Source organism: Rhinopithecus bieti, unplaced genomic scaffold (assembly GCF_001698545.2).
Source record: "Rhinopithecus bieti isolate Rb0 unplaced genomic scaffold, ASM169854v2 scaffold_13261, whole genome shotgun sequence".
Lineage (NCBI taxonomy): Eukaryota > Metazoa > Chordata > Mammalia > Primates > Cercopithecidae > Rhinopithecus > Rhinopithecus bieti.
This window is the reverse complement of record NW_016807494.1, coordinates 1,200,677-1,208,826: the sequence shown is the minus strand read 5'-3', so window position 1 is coordinate 1,208,826 and position 8,150 is coordinate 1,200,677. Positions and strand designations below refer to the sequence as shown.

Here is an 8,150-nt window from a genome sequence, read left to right as displayed (position 1 = left end):
ATACATAGCAGTATGATTTACTACATTTATAACTGTATGCAGTGCTATGCTGGTAAATGTTAGTAACCAGAGTTGCCTGGGGAAGGGAGAGGAGAAAACTCTAACTTGTAGCATTTGCTTATTTCCATGTGTAAATACTCTGGATCTGCATTTGGGGAACTCCTATGAAAGCAGTCTTGGCAGAGGAGGTAGGTGGAGGAGAAAACAGGGCTGCATTTAGGAAAGAATCACACTTCCAGAGAGCTGGGACCAACAGATGGAAGCCTCATGGCAGAGACAGCTGGCTGGGAGACATTCTAAATTCAATCAAAGCCTGGGGAGCTGAGATGGACGGGACAATTGTAACAGGGAGAGCCTGGTAAGAACTGTGTCTCCTGAGCTCTGTGCTTTCCTATAGGATGGGCATGGGAAGTGCTGGAAAGCCTCTTCTTTAAATGAATATTAAAGTGTTAATCTTCTGGATTCTTGGCCCAGATATTGAATTTCTTTTATTTTCCTTTTTTTTTTTTTTTTTTTTTTTGAGACACAGTCTTGCTCTGTCACCCCGACTGGCATGCAGTGGTGCAATCATGGGTCATTTGCAGCCTCGACCTCCTGGGCTCAAGTGATTCTCCCACCTTAGCCTCCTGAGTAGCTGGGACTACAGGTGCTCACCACCATGCCTGGCTAATTTTTGTATTTTTAGTAGAGATAGGGTTTCGCCATGTTGCCCAGGCTAGTCTCAAGCTCCTGGGCTCAAGTGATCCTCCCACCTCAGCCTCCCAAAGTGCTGAGATTGCAGGCATGAGCTACCACGCCTAGCCCCTAATCGATCCTTCCTTCCTTTCTTTATTTTTCTTCTAGGTGAATAACTTTATTAACCTTTGTTTCAAACTTTGTTCCCAGGCTTCTTCTGCTTAGTTAACTGCAAAGAATGAATTGCGTATAAGCAAAAACTGAAAAGAGTTTCAGTGTCCAAGGGGCTCGGGCTTAAAAATATTAGAGATCTAGATTTTATCAGTTCCATAAACAAAAAATTATTTAAAAGCAGTCATAATATAAAATAGCATCTCCCAGTAACTTCTTCAAGTTTTATCTTCAGAAGTTGATTCAATTCAGTTTGCCTCATTCTTGGAAGTCTCATCAAAATTCTCCACAAGACGTGGAACTTCATCATCATCATCATCCTCCTCCTCTCCAGTACCAAGTGGTGCTTTTCCATCCACAGATTGTTTGGGCAGAGCTTCAGCCAGTCTCCTTAAACTAGTCAGACTGATGGCAGCAAGCTGGTTTAAGACGCTGGGTAGAGTTTCTGTCCGCTGCTTTGTCTCAGCATGGCCTGTAATGGTGAAAGTGTTCACTGCCAGAGATGCCTGAACTTCAGAGTTGTTAAACTGGATCGTTGTTCCTTGGAGTTTTTCCTGGTTCATGATTGTTTCTTTCATCTTGTCAGAGTGGATAAGGGGCCGCGCGGGGAACTAGGGTTGGTGCTCAGGAAGTCTTGGGTGGACCAGCTGAGATTAGGCGCACACACGCGGGGACACAAGATGGCAGCTAAAGCCTTTCTTTTTTTTTTTTCTTTCTGTCTCTCTCCTCTCTCTCTTTCCCTGCTCCCTTCCCCTCCTATCCCCTCCCCTTCGCTTCACTTCCCTTTCCTTTCTGTCGCTCTGTTACCCAGGCTGGAGTGCACTGGCATGATCATAGCTTACTACAACCTTGAACTCCCGGGCTCGAGCCATCCTCCCACCTCAGCTGGGACTACAGCCAGCCATGCACCACTATGCCCAGCTGTTTGTAAATTTTTTTTTTTAGAAAAGGGGTCTCACTTTTTTACCCAGGCTAGTCTTGAACTCTTGGTCTCTAGTGATCCTCTCTCCTCAGCCTCCCAAATCGCTGAGATTATAGGTGTGCTCCACCATGCCAGACTCAGACACTTAATATCTCTAATGAGACTGTATTTTGTGATTTAAAATGCCCATAGAATGATCTAATACCTTAGAGTGAGCAGAAAAATTCTGGAGTCCTCATAATTTTTATCTAATGGCAAGAAAGAGCTTTCCTCATGGAATAAATTTTGAAGGAGCAGTGGGTAACAAAATAAAGTTGCTTTTGATCACATCCCATGAGCAGTGCTGGTCCAACAAATAGATTTGGTGGTTAATGGTGAGTGTCAGGCCTCCTAAGACCAACCTAATCTTCAGGGCTCCTTGCTGTGGGCCTAGTGGGAGCAGAGCCATCTGGGAGGAGTGGGTGAGCCCAACTCATTCTGTGGGAGGGGGTGCTTCAACAGACTTGGATTGAGGTAAAGGCTGAATTTTAAAATGTATCTTTTAATAAGATGATACATTTGCAGACAGAGTAATTGCCCATGTCCAGACTTTATGGGACAGATTCCTACTCCTACTTGGTTTTTGTTGTCATTGTTGTTGTTTTGTTTGTTTTGAGACAGGGTCTCATCTGTTGCCCAGGTTGGAGTACAATGGCACGATCACTGCTCACTGTAGCCTTGACCTCCCCAGGGTTAGGTGATCCTCTTGCCTCAGCCTCCTGAGTAGCTGGGACTACAGGCTTGCACCACCACACTCAGCTAATTTTTGTATTTTTTGTAGAGACAGGATTTTGCCATGTTGTCCAGGCTGGTCTCAAACTCCTGGACTCAAGTGATGTGCTCATCTCAGCCTCCCAAAGTGCTGAGATTATAGGCGTGAGCCACCATACCCAGCCCTCACTCCCATTTGTGATTTGTGCAGAATCTTCTCCCAGCCCCTCCCATGACTCATGAAGGGTGAGAATTTTCCCCTAAAGTCTCCTCCAGAAGCCCACACTAGAATCTCCCACACTAACCACATTTCATCGTGTGATGCTTCAGAAGGAATTAGAATGAGTTATAGCCATGCTTGCAGGCAGACAGTGGGTCCAGTTTAGAGAATCTGACCCCAGTGACAAGTCCAGCTCTTTAGGGATTTTTTTTTAATTTTTAGTTTTTTGTAGAGATGGGGTCTCACTATTTTGCCCAGGCTGATATCAAACTCCTGGCATCAAATGATCCTCCCACCTTGGCCTCCCAAAGTGCTGGGATTACAGGCATGAGCCACCATGCCCAGCCCTCCTTAGGGATCTTGATAAAAGATGTTAATGGCAAACTGAATTAAGGTCCAACATGCTTATATATTCTGCCAGGTTTCTTGAAGCTCCAGAAGTCTTTGATTCTGTGTCTTCTTGGCTGCAGCACAGTCTAAGAGTCAGAATTTTTGCCATTCTCCAGGCAGTGTAATGTTTGCACTGTGTGTGTGTCTGTTCTGTGAGCTGCCACTGCCACCGCTGCAGGCTGCAGCTGGTGTTGACAGTGCAGAAGTGCTGAGTCACTGGCTGTTCAGCGGCCCTTACATCACGTTCCATTGTCGTTTCTTCCTTTCTAGGCTTTGAGAGCCCTTTCAGTGTTTTTATTTTGTTTTGTTTTTGCCCAGGGCCTCTCCCTGGTAGGAAATCAGGGTGTGAAAACTGAGAGGGTGCTGGGGCTCCCGAACAAAGCTGCACAGAAGGACAATGGGTCCCTGCAGGCTGCTGAGGACACCCAGCAACCCAAATTCACGTGCTGGAGGCACATGAGGGCCCTGGGCCAGCCCCAGCAGGGCCCCGAGCCCCAGGGTGGGCTCTGACTCACATTTTTTTGCAACTCTCCCTGCTGTGCTGGTTTCAACTGGAGCTGAGGAGTTTAACAATCTCTTTATATGTTCTGAATCCAACGTTCTTTGTGCCCATTTTAGCACAAGTGTAACAGGTGGTGCTAATTATCAGTGTGACATAAATTCTTGGAGAGGTAGCCTCTGGAGAGGGCTATACAGATTTTTTTAAATGACTATTTAGATCCAACAAGCTTGTCACTTTATTACAGTTGTTTTGTTATTAAAAAAATACCAAAAAATATTATGGAAACATTGGGGAAAAAACAAAACGTCATAAAGAATGAAGTAAAGGTTACTCGTATTCCACTACCCAGAGATGATCACATTTAGATATATAATCTTCTAATATTTTTTCTAAATATAGATTGATATGCACGTGCAGTTTACATAATTGGGCCCACATTGCGCATTTTATTTAAACTGAGAAATATGCTGTGAATACACTCTTACGTCATTTAGCCATATTCTAGAAGTGCTGCAAATTAATGCAGTATGATCAGAGAGATAAGATATATCTTGGATTGTTTTATTTGCTGTCAGTTCATTTCTATTTGCAGGATCTTTCTCTTGCCAGAATAGCCTCATTTACAAGTCCTGTCCCTTCCTGTCCCTTCTTCCCACCCCTGCAAGGTAGCTAAAGCATTTTCTCAGGTAACCATCCCACACTCTCCCTGTTTTTTTTTTTTTTTTTTTTTTTTTGGTATATAAACTGTTTATTAACAGACAAGGCCTACAGACTTATTCATTCTTGGACACACCCACAGTACAGCCATGGCAGCCAGTGGTCTTGCTGTGCTGGCCTCAGACAAGCACAGCCCTCTATGGGCCTGAATCTTCTTCAGTCACTCCAGCTCTTCACAGAGCTTGTCATCTGTTGGCTAGGATCTGCCTATATTTTCCAACCTTTACATACTTCCGTCTGTTCAGGAACCAGTCTGGGATCTTGTACCGGCATGGATCCTGCATAATGGTGATCACATGTTCCGCCTCATTCTCAGTGAGTTCTCCCGCCCTCTTGGTGAGGTCAGTGTCTGCTTTCCTCAACACCGCTTGAGCATGTCTTCAACCCACAGCCTTAATGGCAGTGATGGCAAAGGTTTTTTTTCTGCCGCCCACAGATGCTGGTGTTGAGTACTCGCAAAATATGCTGGAACTCTTCAGGGATCACTAGAGACATGATGGCCGCAGAGGCAGCAGCGTGTAGGCCTCCTGTGGAGGAAAATTTTAAAAATGCTTTCTGGGAAGGCCTAGGACCAGCTAAGATCTATCTGGCTCAGTAGTTCTCAATCTTGAGCTCACATCAGAATCTCCTGGAAGGCTTGTCAAAGGAGATTGCTGGGCTTCACCCCTGGAGTTTCAGTAAGGCTGGGGTGGTAGACAAGTTCCCAGGCAAATGTTGCTCATGCTGGTTCACTACTGAGAACCACTGATTTGGGGGAATGGATGAACAATTTGTTTCCTCCAAGCCCTCTCCCAGTGTTCCTTGGCTACTTGTCTTTTTCCCTTAGAGCATTTATTTTGTCTCCAAATTCTTTGCTTATAACCACTCCCTATGCTGTCTTCTTGTGGGGTCACTCATGCATACAAAGGACAGAAATATTTTCTTAATGGAGGGCTGGAATCCAAAGGGTTCAAGGAGTCCCCCAGTACCCGTGAGAGTAGAAGCCAGTGTGATTTGTCCTTCCCTGTCACTGCGGCAGTCTCCTGAAGAGCTGGCTCAAAAAGAAATGCACAGATGCCCAGACTATTTGTTAAAGGAAATGACACATTATCCTCTTCCCAACATCTGGTCATTCCCGAAAGACAGTCAAGCCCCGATAATACTGTTGACTCACTAGAAGCCTGTGTCTTCTTTCCCGAGGGAGGTGGAGACAAACCAAGGAGGATAGAATCTATTTTTGTGTTGGCCCAAGGGGACGCCTTGGGGAGGGGGCGAAGGGTCACCCACATTGCTGTTCTGTTCTGGGAGCCAGGAATGCATACTTCCTTCCTGTCCAGCCCTGAGCAACAGTCTCTTTCTTAAGCCTCAGATCTTCCACAGAGAGCTGAAAGATTTTTAAATGCCATGGTGGGCTGGAATGGCTGGACACCAGTGTAAATGGACTGATGAAATGGGAAGAGGAGATTTGGCAGGACGCAGGGTGTTGAGGTTGCAGCAAAGGCAAGAGAGCTGTGTTGGGTTGAGTGACTGTCATACTGTGCAGTCCAGGCTCAGAAGGACTCTGGCTGCATCTGGCTGCCTCTTGATTAGGAAATGTATGTATTTGTTTTCATCTCTAAGGCATCTTCTAGGGGCTAAATATGGAGAAAGAATAAGAGGGGTGTGAGTAGGGTGTCTGGTTAATTAACCTGGAGGACTTGCCCAGGTTGACTTTGCACAGGTAAGGAGAAGTAATACCCTGAAATCCACCTGGAGATCCAAGGGGACCCCCCCCCTCCAGCCTCTCAACCAGTGGAGTAAGTGAAGCTGAGTTCTGAGAGAAGGAAGTTTTGTTCTCATTAAACTAATAGAGGGCCTCCTGGACTAGGGAGGGGATGGGGAGAGGTGGGGAGGGCACCTTTGCCTTTGGATCTAAGGGCATTTATTGTGCCAGGCCTTTGTTTTGTTCCAGCCAGGGCACTCTGGCAAAGGCATCCTGGGAATTTGGCCTGCAAACAGAAAGGGCATTTCCTTGTGTGGGTTTCCTGTTTAGGTCTGCATAGAAACCCAAAGGATCACTTGGCCTCATAAATCCTCTAGACATTACTGGTGTCGATGCTCTGGCCGGATGCCATGGGAAAATCGCACAGAAATAGAAGAAAGGAGGAAGGCACATTTACTCTCAGGATGCTGGGTGGGTTTCAGGCTCCCCGCCTTCAGATCTATAAACACAGGAGGTTGGGCTAGAGGGGATGATCATTCAGGTCCCCTCCAGCTTTGACAATCTCACGTTCCATTGCCCTCTCAAGGGTCACCGGGAGCTGGCACTGTGCAGCTCAGGCATGGGAGTCAGCTGAGCAGCTCACCAAACAGAAGCACAAAGAAAATTTCAACCCAAAAATTAGAAAGTTGCCCTGGAATATCCTTTAGGCTCCTTCTCAGAAAGGAGGTGCTTTTGAACTCTGGTATTTCCCAGACTTTCCTAGATGCTTAGCATATTCCAAAAATCACAGCTGCTGGGTCAGGAGCATTGTGGAGTCTCGTGGAAGGGTTTTGGCACAAAGCAAGTTTGCAGAGCCGGCAGTGAATTAGGTGTTTGTTAGGAGACATCACTCATTTCAGGTATCTTTTTTTAATTCCTGTTTCCCTCAATTTCTGTGTATGTGAAATTGCAGTTTGGCATTCACACTTCTGGTTTAATGGAAGAGGCCATGTTTTTTTTCTTAATCTGTGGCTGAATTCAGATTCTCCGCAGACTTCACTTAGAGATTGACCAGACTTTAGGTCAGTTGGGAAAGTCATGGGGCAAAAATGGGATTTCTTATGGAGATTTTCTGTGTCAACCCAAGCTTTGTTGCAGTAAGAACATGCTCATCATCTTCAACAATGCCTCTTGTGTTACCTTATTTTCTCATTTATCCTTATTTGCATCATTTAGAAAAAGTGTTATATAGAACCGCCTTTTTTGGGAGGCAAATAATAAAAGGATATTGAGTAACATTAAATTAATTGCCTGTAGTCGGACAATGCAGCGTTCTAGTAAATTAATTGGATTTTTTACTTAAGCAGGGATAGACTCACTTATGCAGCAACAATTTCTCAAGACAAGATCGCCCCCTTAGGATTCAGCATGGTTCTGTCCTCAGTTCTCCTGGGTGCGAATTGTGGCATTTGTCTCTGAACCTCATACCCTCAAATATGTTCTTACAGACAAACACATCCGCAAAGGAAAATCACTTCCAAGGTTCCATTCTGTTATTTCTTTTCCAAATTTTGCTTTTATGTGTCTGAAATATGTTCTTCTTTTCTTCCCACCAACTCTGAGCTGTTTCTTCAATAATGAAATGGGTGGAAGAAGAAGGAACATGATAGGAAGTTCTAAGCTTTCTGGATCAGTGCTCCTTAGAACACTAATCCTGAGAAATATGCTTTAAAAGGGAGTCCTGTGGTCACACAGGGGTTGGGAAATGCATGTTTGCACTCTGCTGTGTTAAAAGCTCTGAAAATTCGTGCAATAAAGAAACATGTTTGACTTTAGCTCAGCATTTCCCAAACTTACTTGATCAAGAAAATATCTTTTTATATTATATGTATAGCAGATACTAACAAATGGAGGAATAAGTGTTCTATGTGACACTTTGAGAAATGCTCCCTGTTGAAAAATAGAGTTAACTGTCTTATATTTAGTACTGGGGAAAATATATGTATTTATATTATAACATAGTATATGAATATTTATAATATATATGTTGTATATTATATGAATATATTATAGTATATGTTATATAACAAATATAAATATATTTATAGTGATAATAATATAAATATTACATATAATATATAAG

At 44.2% G+C, this 8,150-nt stretch overlaps 2 pseudogenes; both read right to left on the bottom strand.

Annotated features, from left to right (window-relative positions):
- Positions 1 to 1,094: 1,094 nt before the first annotated feature.
- On the bottom strand, positions 1,095 to 1,550 carry LOC108535926 (transcription factor BTF3 pseudogene; annotated as a pseudogene).
- Positions 1,551 to 4,403: 2,853 nt separating this feature from the next.
- Positions 4,404 to 4,842, bottom strand: LOC108535925 (40S ribosomal protein S18 pseudogene; annotated as a pseudogene).
- Between the last annotated feature and the right edge of the window lie 3,308 nt (positions 4,843 to 8,150).